Source organism: Marmota marmota, unplaced genomic scaffold (genome assembly GCF_001458135.2).
Source record: "Marmota marmota marmota unplaced genomic scaffold, marMar, whole genome shotgun sequence".
In the NCBI taxonomy this organism is placed as follows: Eukaryota; Metazoa; Chordata; class Mammalia; order Rodentia; family Sciuridae; genus Marmota; species Marmota marmota.
Genome location: NW_026000101.1, coordinates 4,505,558 through 4,518,971, shown reverse-complemented (window position 1 = coordinate 4,518,971; position 13,414 = coordinate 4,505,558). Strand labels below are relative to the sequence as shown.

Sequence of the window (13,414 nt, the reverse complement as noted above, 5' to 3'; positions counted from 1 at the left end):
AAAACACTGTAGGTTGAAACTGCATTTAATAATCCAACCTCCTGCACATCAGAGCTTAGCAACGCAGCACGCTCTCGACTGACTATCGGTTGTTTACTCATGTGATCGTGTGGTTGCCTGGGAGCCGAGGCTTGCTGCCACTGCCCAGGACCTGGAGAGATTACTGTTATCGAGTATCGTTAGCCCCGTGAAAGCTGAACATCCGAAAGTGGAGGTACAGTTTCTACGGAAGGCATATCGCTTTCACACCCTCCTGACAGCGACCCGTCGTAAGTCAGGGACCATCTGAACTGTGAGCCCCTTGGAACACAGCCCCTGGAGGCCAAGGACCCTGCACCCCATCATTTGTGTACTTCCTATTAGACTGAGAAATAAATACAGGTTAAGTATGATTTATTTTTTAAGTGAGGCAAGCTAGGGATGTAACCCATCACTTTTAAGCAAATTCAACACACATTGGAACCTCACTGCAAAATCAGTTGGAGTGACACAGCCGGAGTGGGTTTCTCGCCAGCTCTTCAGAACCAGAGGCCATTCTGCTGACAGCCAGGGACTTTCAGAAGCAATCTAAGCTCTGTATATTCTAATAATGAGAAAGGGCGGGGCTAAATGAGTCCAGGGTACTCTACCCCTAACCACAGAGCCCCTTATGACTCCGGGGGAGGAGGGGCGAGGAAACACAAAAGCAAATAACAGATGAATTATAATACAATAAGCCTGAGAGCAGCGCGTGGCAGAACGTGGGCTTTTGTCATCTCCACTCCCGGCTAGGCAAGCGTGTAATAAAAGAAGCAGATCACCGCAGCAGGATGCATATCTCAAAGGCTCATGTAAAGGACGCTTTATCTCATTGTTAAAAGCTCTGAATTGGAAATGACCTAAATGTCCATCAACAAAGGCAGATTAAAAAATGGCTCATCCATGTAATGAAATACTATTTAAAAATGACGTAGGCCTATATTTATTGATAGGTGGCAAGAGAGCCATAGCGCAATGTTAGATGAGGGAGAAAATCAGGTTGGTTCAATTTATGTGAAATTATTATTTTCTGTCAAGATATATCCAGAAGGATAGGGGTTGTTTTTGGATAGTGGGGCTGTGAATGTCATTTACTTCTCTTTCTCTAATTTAATGAGATGATTATTTGCAGGGGATGGGCTGGTTTGTCACTTCTATATTCACTTATCTTTTGCCCACCTGGCAGTTTTTGACAATGTGTTTGCCTCATGAGCATTAGATATCACTGCTATACTATACTCAAGCAGGTTGAGAACCCCACCCTTTGCTCTGAGAAGACAGATTGGATATAAGCATATTTACTTGCCAGGCACGGTGGTGCAGACACATAATCCCAGTGACTCAGGAGGCTGAGGCAGGAGGACGGCAAGTTCACAGCCAGCCTCAGCAACTTAGCAAGGCTCTAAGCACCTTAGTGAGACCCTGTCTCAAAATTTTAAAAACAAAAATAAAAAGGGCTGTGGATGTGGCTCAGTGATTAAGTACCCCAGAGTTCGATCCCCTATACTAAAAAAAAAAAAAAAAAAGGAAAGCATATTTACTCTCCAGCTATGTATCATGCTAATGGCTATGACTAAATCTGTGCTTAAATGAATTCACCATTACCATGTAAAGAAAGTTCTCCCTGCAACCAGACTGTCTCAGCAGCCCCGTGGCTCACAGCTCAGAGGAGTTTGTCCCCTTTCCTTCCTTCCTTTCTCAAATCTCCTTACCGTTAATGCTGAATAGACCACACTGACACCCACCTTTCCTCTCCCCTGTCAAACTCTAATCTCCACCCAAGTCCAATCCATGTGGCTTCTTTGGCAGAGGTTCTCAACGCCGGCTGTGTATGCCAATCATCAGAGAAGCTTTCAAGAAGTCAATTCCCGGATCTCACCCAAGACTCATTAACAGGAGTCTCAGAGCATCCATGTTTTATAAAAACTCCTAGTGTACCCATTAAATATTCAGTACTGAAGTTTTCTGCATCAGCTCCTACCCAGGAAGAGGCCCTGATGATCTCAAATCATCTACAAACCCTCTGAAAATAGCTATTTTGAGTTCTGCAAAATCTCAAGCAATTTCAGGTTTTATGGGCTAGTCCAAGAGGCAAAGTGGCCAAATGTCTGTGGCTGGGGTTATCACAGGCAGATCATGGCTAGATCCTCAGGCCAGCTGTCCCTCTGGGCAGCAGACAGCTCTACCCTAGGGCTGCACAACGAGTGGATGTCCCTTGTCCACTGTGGGGCTGGGTTCCACCCTTTCTGCCCAAAGCAGGACCTATCAGCATGTAGGTCTGTGAAATGCCTGGGGCTCACCAAGCTAAGAAAGAAATTAGAAAATGGCTTCATTTTAAAGCTCCTTGACCCCTCAGGGGTTTTCAGAGTGGGTTTTGATGGCTCACATCAGAGGTATAAGAAACCCAGTCACAATCCTAAAACGAGAGATGATAAAACCTGTCTTGTATCCAACTAGCTCAAAATGACCTGACTTTCTTCACAGCTACGGGAGCTCACCAAGGGCTGATCACACGTACTTTATCCCACAAGACCCCCTGTCACTTGAATACTGGGACAATGAAAGCCCGATGTGGCATTCAGTAAATTGCAACCTATGTGCGGCTTTGAGGACTCTATTCAGTAGCAGCAGGACCTGTCTGGGATGTTCACCTGTGTCCTGGCTAAATATAACCAGGCCACCTGTCAGTAAAGGCCAAGGTAAATGGCTCCAGCCCTCTCAACAGACCATTAAACCAGTCACTGCAGACAGACAGATGCACTTCTGAGTTCAAATGGCAAGACGTTTAACTCAAACACACTAACGGTGTTAGCAAGGTGGCTTCTGATCTGAATTTGTCATCCAAGTCCATCTGGCAAAGCCCTTCCCATAAATCAAGATGTGTGAGATGATCCTGGCAAAGCCCATCTGTTCTAACAGTACATCAGCCCTGGAAATATGACCACACAAGGCTGGATGGAGAATTTAATGGTCTACACAGAAGCCCTGGAACCACGCTGCCTGAGAAAAGCCCAGGAGTTCAAGAGGGTTGGAAATCCCTGTTTCCATATCCCCAGGGCCCTCGCCATTAAGCCCGAGTGATAGAGCTCAGAAGAGGATTTTTAGTACCTGTAGATTTTCTTGACTTGTAAAGAGCATCTAGATGGTGGTTCAATAGATTTGGAAGGAACCTGAAGAGGTAATCGTATCTGAAGGGTGAACAGAGAAGGAAGGGGAGGAGCACTTCTGGAGTCCACTGTGTCACATTCATCACCTCACTGGGTCTCAGAGCAGGTGGAAGTGGCTCTGAAGAGGCTGTGGGAGGTATGTCCGTAAGAAGAGGGGAGGCAGGATTCCAACCCACACTGGGGTTGGCGCCACCACTCAAGGATTCCCCAGCACAAACCACCTTCTCTACCCATCCAGGATGAAGCCACAGACTCACACCAGCTACTTGGGGTTTTTCCTTGGGAGTTTGTCTAAGTCCATTGTAGAGACCCCTTCAGTAGCCATCCATTCCACACTGATATTTGCACGTGGGCAGGGAAACACTCGCTGGCCTCTCACTGCCAGCATTCAGATGGGCTGCTGGAGGCCTATGGCACTGACCCATCTGACACCTCTTAGTACTACAAGGGAAGGAGGAACAGACCAGAGTTCAAGTCCCAGCTTTGCTACTCCCTGGTGTATGGCCACGAGCAAGGGCCTGGGCTTCCTCAGCCATTAGCTGAGCTGCCCCAACACTCTGGAAGGATCAACTGAGTATCTGCAGGAATTGTACTAAATTGTCCAAGCAGATAGAATGAGAGGTCTGATTTTCTTCAGGAAACACAGATTCCACCAACAGCACTTACACTCTCCTACTTCCCCTCTTCCAACCCTGAGTACTTACTCATTTCTTCCTTTTTTTCTTTTTGTGATGCTAGGGATTGAACCCAGGGCCTGGTGCATGCTAGGCAAGCACTCTACCCACTAGTTACATTGGCAGCCCTGCTCCTTTTCTTCCTACAGTCACATCTGAAATGGCAGGAACACTCAGCAGAGCCCTCTGTACAAGCGGCAAATGTGGTGACCTTCCAAGAAATAAGCAGAGCGAAGCCAAGGGAGCTGGAGTCCCTGTGGCACCCATCAAGCCTTTCCAGGAGCCACCATCTATGTGTGGACCTCAGCGTGCAGCCCAGGGTCTATGCTGCAAAGCCCAGAGGAAAAAACGTGTGACAATCTTCAAAGGCTCAATTATTTTTTCTGATTTCCTTGCTGCAAATGTACTGCTATAAAAAGCTCCATATTCCTATTGGGAAGGGGCTTAGGAGAAAGATTTATGGTGGCCGCATCAACCCTGAAGAACACCTGCCCCCAAGAAGAGGAGGGAGAGACTCTAGCTTGGTGGGATTGTTATTATTACCCCCACCCAAGAGCGCCACGTGGCAAACCCCTCTCCCACTCTGGGGACCACATCAGGGTTCACTTTCTTCTCTGCTACCATGTCGGCTTGTTGATTACATAACAGTCTCTCCTCCAGGCTTACACAAAGGCCTAGATACCTTCCACTAGGCAACTGATCATGACGTACTCCAAGGGACTACTTGTCTCTGTGTCCCCCACCAGAAATGTGGCAGGCAGGGGCAATGTCTGCAACTACAAAGCATGGCCTTAGGTAAGTTCCAAGTCAAAGTTGGAAAGTGCTCTTTCCTACTGTGTGTGTGTGTGTGTGTGTGTTGTGAGTGTGTGTGTGTGTGTGTGCGCGCGCGCACGCGCGCGCCATGAGCAGCATGAAACCAGAACAGTTCAGTGGAATGTGCTGGGTTCTGGAATGAGACCAAATGGAATGAGTTCTGGCATTGTCCTTATTTCAACCTTTACAAGGTTCCTAATGTCTCTGAGTTGCAAATTTGTCACCTGTAAAATGGGTCTGCTTTATGGCCAGCTTTACAGATCAGTCATGAATGTTAAATAAGAGTTATACAGAGCCCTTAATTCAATGCCTGGTTCAGGGTGGAGCTCAGTAAACAGCAGCTACCAGGACCAGGCATGTGAAAGCTGGAGGGGCACGGAGGCCAGAGCCCTTAGCTTGGAGAAGCAAGCTCTGACATGCAAATTAGACTCCCAGCCCCTGCTCTGAGGTGCACCAAAGTGAGAGCCACAGAGTGGGACCCTGGATGGCCTTCCCTTCTAACAAGGAAAAGGAAACATGAGGTCCCAGCTCCGACTGCTAAAAACAGATGATGCCAACAGGCTTTGACGGTTGCTTCAAGGCTGGGCAGGGCACTATGGAAACCAGGCCTGGCTCTTTCAGGGAGCTGGAGGTATAAGCTGGGTATACAGACAGCTGTGCCCAAAGTCCTGCCACTACCTGCTGGTCCTCATGTCAGGGGCTACATGAGGATCTATGTATAGGAAAGAGCCTCAATTGTGGGGCAGTAAGCCAAAGGCCAAGTGAACCGTTTCCTTTTGTGTTCCCATCTGTTAGTCTGCTTTCCCCAGATACATCTCTGTGACATCCAATCACCTCCCAGGCCCTGTGAAAATGGATGTCACCCCATAGGCCATCTCAGCAGATTCTCCCAAAGGGGTCTTGTTTAAATGTGCTGCCATTTCTCCCCTACACAGCATAGACTCACAGGTCCCAGCTACCATACCCTTCTCAGTGTGCCCACCCGTGAGGACCCTGGCCCCTAGCAGCCTGCCCAGCTAGGGGGAGGAGATTTCTATGGTCTGGGTGTGGTTTGTCTCTCCACAAGGTTCAGGTGATGGAAGCCTGGTCCCTAGTGTGGCGGGGTTGAGGTCGTGGGACCTTTAAGAGGTGGGGCCTAGGGCTGGGGGTGTGGCTCAGTGGTAGAGCACTCACTTAGCACCTGTGAGGCCCTGGGTTCGATTCTCAGCACCACATAAAAAACAAATAAATAAAATAAGAGGTGGGGCCTATGGAAGGCAGTTAGTTATGGAGGCTTCATCTTCACAATGTCTGCCTGGTAAGAATGGGTTAGGTCTCTACAGACTGGATTAATTCATAAAGACTGGGTTATTGTAAAGCAAAGTTACCCCATGCACGTGGCTCCTTCTGCATGCAGCCATTTCCCTTTCTGCTTCTCCGTCATGTTGTGATACAGTCAGAAGGCCCTTACCAGAGGCCAACCAGATGGGGCCACCCAATCCTGGTCCTTCAGCCATTAAAACTGTGAGTTAAATAGACTTTTTTTTTCTCCCTTGCAGTATTGGGATTGAGCTCAGGATACTCTTCCATTGAGCCATATCCTTAGCTTAGCCCTTTTTATTTTGAGACAGGGTCTTGTTAAATTACCCAAGCTGGTTTCAAACTTGCAATCCTTCTGCCTCAGTCCCAAGTCAATGGGATTACAGGTGTGCACCACCACATCCAGCTAAGTAGACCTCTTTAGAAAGTACTCAGCCTCAGGTATTTTATTATAGCAACACAAAATATACTAAGAAACCCATACTAGAAATCTATTCTTATCCATTAACCCACTGTGGGCTCCTCAATTTCCCTGTGAAATAAGTGTTACTCCACTTTACAGATAGGCGCAGACTCAAGAGCACAGTGCACTAGAATGAACACATACAAGTGAAATCACAAAACCTGGGTTTGAGTCCAAACTGCACCAGTTACTAAGTGACTTGCCAGGGTCTAATGGCTTTGGCTTCACTATCCAGAAGATGTAAAGGTTTGACAAATGCCTCTCCCAAGGTCCCTTCCGGGGTAAAGTAGAAGGTACCAGTTTGCTTGCCTTGTTCCTAGGAGTCACCAAGTTAAGAAAAGGAAGTCCTAAGCTTTAGGATCTAGTCATGAAGTTTTGTTTATAGACTCAAATAAGAAACCTGAGGCCAGGTGAGCAAACCACCACAGAAGGCAAATAAACTCCAGGTTTACATAGAGGAAAACACTCTAGGAGCTGGGGACATGCTTCATGAATGGGGGACAGCTGAGATGGCTTGAAGGATGGCGAGAGGGCATTCCAGGGAGGGGGACAGCTCATGCCACGCACAGAGAGAAGGGTGGACCACCAGGATGTGGCTGAGAAGCTGAAGGACGACAGGAAGGGTCCTGGCGGCTGGTCCTGCACCCTCTTGCCTGCCGCTGCAAGAGAGCAAGATGCTGGAGAGGCTTCGAAACCTGGGAAGGATGCCTGAGTCACGCTGGGAACACCCCTCCTGACGCACAGTGACAGCACACTGGCAGAGGTTCACAGCAAAGTCTTTGGCCATGGAGTCACATCCACAGCTTTGGGAAGCTGAGCGGATGAAGAAGGGTCACCTGGGGATGGGACATGCATCCAAGATAACAGGCACTTGCTCAAATAACAGTGGTACCTTCTCCTCCCCAACTAGAGGGGCGAGTGCGCCTGCCCCACCCCCTCAGACTCAAGAGTCACTGACCCCGAGAACAGGGAAAGCTCTTAGAAAACAGGTCCAAGAACCCCACTTCACAGATGAGGTAACTGAGGCCAAGGGAGAAAAGGTGGCCAATCTAAGCCTACCCGATGGGTCAGCAGCAGAGCCAGGAACAGGGTCCAGACCTGACTCCTGAGCCAGGGCTATAGACATTCTGAAGCCACAGACAGCACATGCTTTATGACACACAGAAGGCAGAACGGAGAGGAGGCTCAGGGAGGAGGCTGAAGGGGTCCAGTGCTAGGACAGCTGGAGGACACTGAGCAGAGAGAGAACTCTGATGGTGGCGCTCAGGAAGCAGCTGGAATGGGACCATGGCAGCAGGTACAGAGAGAAAGCGCAGGAATAGGCAGACTCTTTTCTCTATCTCAAGAGGATGGAGAGAGAGAAAGAGAAACTTGGAGGTACAGGGCAAGGAAACAGCAGGTGAGGACAGCTGCTGGACAGACTTGGTGGGGACTAGAGGTCGTGGTCACACCTCAGAACGGGAGCTGTGAAGGGCTGGGGTGTGGCTCAGTGGGAGAACTTCCCTAGAAAGGGAACTGTGGGCACCTGGCATCCCGTGGGGGTCTGGCAAGGCTCGAAGCACCGGTCCAGGGCTTGGACTTTGCTGAACTTGTCATCTCTGCTGATGCCAAAGGGCACAGCAGTGACTCTCCGGCACCACTTGGCAGCCCAGGAGAAGCCACGGAGAAAACAGAGGGGCCTGCATGTGAAGGGGCGGCCAGGGAGCAGACACGGGGGCAGGGGAACTGAGGGCTAAGGGAGGACACAGTGAGACAGCTGAGGCTCGGCTCAGGCAGGGAGGGAGGTGAGGGCAGGAGGGGGCTGGGAAATGGGAATAAGACAGGAAGGGCCCCTTAAAGCCAAGACCAGAAGGAGAGGGGCCAGAAAGACGGAATCGAGAGACAATACCATGAAATTGGGAATGGCAGGATTCTGGATCTGGGAGTGATAACAGGCCCCCAAAGAAATCTGAGTCAGATTTGCTTAAATGAAAGGAAACAGTGCCCAGAATACTCAGAAGGGTCAGCAGCTAGAATCCTGAGGTTGCCCAGGGGAAGAAAATAACTGAGACACAGAGGCCCCGAGGGATGTGAAGGACAATCCTGAGACCAGAGGGCAGGGTCCGGGGCTGCTCAACTCCAAGGAAGCAGAACTGAAGGGGAGACAGAGACAAAAAACAGGGAGGCATCCCCCCAGGGCCACAGTGAGAGTCTCCAACTGAGGGACAGGGAAGGAATCAGGACCATGTGGCCAAGTTGGCAGCAACTGTGGGGTAAGACAGGAAGTCCTAAGGTGCAGAGGTGGATGCCCAGGGCACCACCTGGGAGGACCACCAGGGGGCACTACAGCCAGGGGCTTTTCCCTCCAGATTCCACTCTATAGCCCACCCCAGGGCGGGGCATCTCCAGCAGCCCCAATGGCCAGACACCAGTCTGAGCAGCTAACAGCTGTCACATGTGGTCCCCCAGAGGTAACTGGTAAGTGTCGTTTAGGTATGAGAAGCTTCAGGTATCCAGCTGGAAGGTGTTCCCAGGGACCCCTGCCTCAAGACACTCTGCCTCAGCACCCACTCCTCCTCTTACTCTTCCTCGCTTAACTCTGCCTCCTCTTGTCCCCTCCTATCCTTACACCATCTGTGATCACCACTTTTATCCACGATGCTCAGAATGGGGCCCAGTGCATCACAGGCCCTCAACCAACATTTTTAGATAACTGAGTTAATTATCTTTGAAACCCAAATCTCTTGTTGGAAGGGGGACTATGAAGTCATTGCTACTTTCCAAAGAGTGGTTCTGAGCTCTGTGGAGATCACTCATTCTAGCACCTCCACTGTGAGCAGTTGTGCCTCTGGGACAGCAAGAGAAGTCTGGGATGACCCAATATCCCTCCTGGAGCCCGCAAGATGGTCCTGGTGCAGGGCCACGGCCTGCTCTGACTGCCCCCCAGCCTGGCTGGGCCTCAGCCACCTTCACAAGACCCTCTCCCTACCTAGCCAGGCTGTATAAGAAGATGGTGGGGAGGCCTATCTTGCTGCTTAAAAAATAAAAGCAATACCGATGCAATATTTTCCATAATATTTCTTCTTCCTCCAACATTCTCTAGAAATGTGTCCACCGTGCATCCCTATGCTCAGAAATGCTTCCTTAATGCTTCCTGTGCACCAGTTCTCCTGGTTGTTGGCTGTCTTGGAGTGGGAAGCATCCCACAGCACCGTGCCTGTACTCCACTCAGGCACTATCACAGCTGCCAATGCTCCTTACTGGAACAGTGTCACAGTTTTACTCCTATTTTTCTCTACCAATTTCTAGCAACTGTGGATCTGCAATTAGCATCAAAAGCCAATCTGTCCTGAAATGAAATTAAAGCAATACATACTGTGACCTGGGCAGAGTCGAGGAACTGGAGGCCAAAGTAATCTGTTTCCACAAGGTCCAAGTGGTACACGATCTGATCAAACAAATCCTGGCCTTTGGCATGTTTCTGGAAGACAAACGGGTAGATGAAAATTTAGAGTGTGAGAGCCGGATAAGAAACAAAAGGATTAAAAAAAACCCACTTCTCTCTTTTACATTGTATACATGCACACAAGTTTTTACAAATTTAATTATTTTATTCAAGTATAATACAAACTCATACTTAAAGAAATTCAAACATCACATGCTAGAATAAAGGTCAACTATATAAGGGGATAACCATCACTAACCCTCACTAGTCTCTCCTGACAAAAAGGGAGCCATATGGACCAACATTTGTGTGTGATGGTGAGCTCTGTCCATCAGATGCTCCTGATGGGGCTCCACCCCAGAGCAGCAAGACCTGGGCTGTCTCTCATTGCAGGTGACATGAGGAAATCTGCTCAGAATTCTAGATTGGGACTGGCTCTTCCAATCTCACAGAGCAAGTAACCAAATCCCAGAAAGAACAAAAGATCTCCTGCATATCACAGACCACAGAACTAGGACTGAAGCTCAAATTCCAGGTCTGTCTCAGGGTTTTGACCGTGTGGCATACAGCTGGGACACAAGCACAAGAAGAGTCAGACCCAGGGTTCAAGTCCTGCACTTATTAGTGGTTGTGCCCTGGGACAAGTCATTTCTCCTTATGCTTCTCTTCCTGCTCTGTAAAGTAGGCCTAGTGGTAGCTGCTCTCCCAGCTTCTCCTTAGGAAGACTAAGGAGATCACAAATGAGAAATCATTCTAAGAAGATTGAAGTCTTGAACAAACAGAAAGTACTCATCAGTAATCGCTCCAACAGAACAAAGGCACCCAGCTCAGTAAAAACTACACCATTGCAAATATGTTTAAATCTAAGAGTCAAAGAAAACAACAAAGGAAACACACAGTTTCATACTAGAGAAGCAACTCCTTAATACCAAAACTGGTAAATGAAGAGGAAGAATCCGGCACTGACTCTGCCTAAAATTGCAGCTACGGGTGGCCAGTGGGCACAGAAGTGTATGTACTCCAGGTGGACCACAGCCCTAAACGTGAGAGTTAAACAGTTAAAGCTCTCAGAATAAACACAGGCACCAAGCTTCATGACCTTGGGTTAAGCAATGGTGTAGAGATAAGACACCCAAAGTACAAGCCACAAGAGAAAAAATGAACTGGACATCAAATTGCAAAACTTTTACACTCTGAAAAGATATCCAGATCTCAAGAGCCAAGCACAGTGGTGCACGCCTGTAATCCCAGCCACTAGGGAGGCTAAGGTAGGAAGATCACAAGTTCAAAGCCAGCCTCAGCAAAGGCGAGGCACTAAGCAACTCAGTGAGACCCTATCTCTCAATAAAATACAAAACAGAGCTGGGGATGTGGCTCAGTGTCAAGTGCCTACCCCTGAGTTCAATCCCTGGCACTGAAAAAAAATAATTTTTTTTTCCAAGAAACTACAAAGGCAACCCAAAATACAATAATATTTTGCAAATCATATGCAGTCATTGCTCTATATCTGAGGAAGGACTAGTTCCAGGACCCACTGAGAATATCAAAATCAACAGATGCTTAAGCCCCTTATAGAAATGGTGAAGTACATGCATATAACTTATGCTCATCCTCTTGTATACTTTAAATCATCTCTAGATGACTTATAATACAATGCAAATGCTATGTAAATAGTTGTTATACTGTATTATTTAGGGACTAATAACAAGTAAAGCAGTTTGTACATGTTCAACACAGATGCAATTTTAAAAAAATACTTTTGATCCACAAGTCAGTAAAGTAAATGGATATAGAGAGTGGACCACATCTGCTAGGGACTTTTATCTAGAATACATAAGGAACTATTACAATTCAATAATAAAAGACAAATGCCCAATTGAAAAATGGCCAAAGAACACATATAGATAGTTCTCCAAAGATCTACAAATGGCCAAAACACACATGAAAGACGCTCACCATCATCACTCACTAGGGAAATGCAAATAAAACCATAATTAGATGCTGCTTCATACCCACTAGGATTAAAAAGACATTGCAAAACACACTGGAGAAATTGGAATTCTCATAATATTGCTGATGGGAATAAAAACTCATGCAACCACATTGGAAAACAGTCTCATGGTTCCTCAAATGGTTAAACACGGATTTACCACGTCCCAGTGAGTCTATTCCTAAGTATGCACCCAAGAAATAAAAACATATGTTTGTGAAAAACTTATATGTGAATCTACCTAGCAATATTATTCATCATATCCAAAGGGTTAAGTAGCACCAAATAGTCATCAACTAATGAATAAACAAATGCTACTGCATGTATCTGATGGAATATTTTTTGGCCATAAAAAGGAATGACATATGCAACCAATGTGGAGGGACCTAGAAGACATGAAAGAAACTAATCACACAGCATCACATATTGTACATGTGCCTGTTAAAATGTCCCGAGTAGGCAGATCCATAGAGACAGAAGTTAGGTTAGTGGCTGCTAAAGGCTGGAGGGTTTAGGATGTGGCAGCAAAAGGAGTGGCGTTTTGTCAATGAAATGTTCTAAAATTAATTGTGGTGACAGATGCAGAGCTCTGTTAAATGTACCAAAAGCCACTGAATTACATACTTTCGGTGGGTGAACTGTAGGACATGTGAACCTCCATGAAGCTATTTTTAAAAAGCAGATGGGTGGAGTTTTTCTTTACTGAAATAGTCCAACAAACTAATAATGAAGGAACAAGAGAAACCGCCCTTTCAACACTCTGCAGCCCCTAATGAATGGAAGGTTCTGCGCTTGGGCTCCAGTGGCTACTCACTTCCCCGCAGGAGAATCCCCGCTCCTGTGTACTGCCCGGAGCAGAACACCCACCTGAGTGACCTCTGGCTCCAACTCCTCTCTCCAGGAGACCCAGCCTGGGGAAAGTCCTAGAAACCTCTCAGGGCAAATGATCCAGGTTCTTTCTTCAACAAACAATAGAGGGAAGAGAAGAGATGGAGGGGACTCCTATAGGTTAAGAAATTTAAAAGGCTTAATATATATATATATGTTTGTGTGTGTGTGTATTTTTTTTTTTAGTTGTCAATGGACTTTTATTTTATTTATTTATATGCGGTGCTGAGAATCGAACGCAGTGCCTCACACATGCTAGGGGAGCACTCTGCCTCTGAGCCAAACCCCAGCCCCTAGAAGACCTTTTTTAAAGGCAAAATCCAGCTGTCATGTCTTGGATGCACTCTTGGGTGACAAAACTTAATGAACACGGAAGCAATTACAATAAAGTCAGAGTAACGCAGCTCCTGGCAGGAAGGGAGTGCAGAGGGCTCTGGCTAGCAGGAAGCTGTCTCCTGAGCCGAGTAGTGGCATCTGCTTCCTCATAACTCGCTCAGCTACACCTCTGCTTTATTTGCACATCTGTATTTGCATGATACATATAAAAATGCAAGGTTGGGAGTGTAGCTCAGTGGTAGTGGGCTTAGCATGAACGAGGCCCTGGGTTTAACCCCCAGCCCCAGGTAAATAAATGAATATTTTATTTATATATATATATATCTGTCTCTTATACACATC

General features: G+C 47.3%; 1 protein-coding gene across 1 annotated transcript in view; it reads right to left on the bottom strand.

Moving 5' to 3' along the window:
- Positions 1 to 13,414, bottom strand: part of Epb41l4b (erythrocyte membrane protein band 4.1 like 4B) — a 134,725-nt gene that overhangs the window by 87,109 nt on the left and 34,202 nt on the right. The window contains exon 2 of the mRNA XM_048783235.1: positions 9,790 to 9,894. The gene's annotated coding sequence lies outside the window, so the exon portion shown is untranslated. The remainder of the gene's footprint in view (positions 1 to 9,789; positions 9,895 to 13,414) is intronic.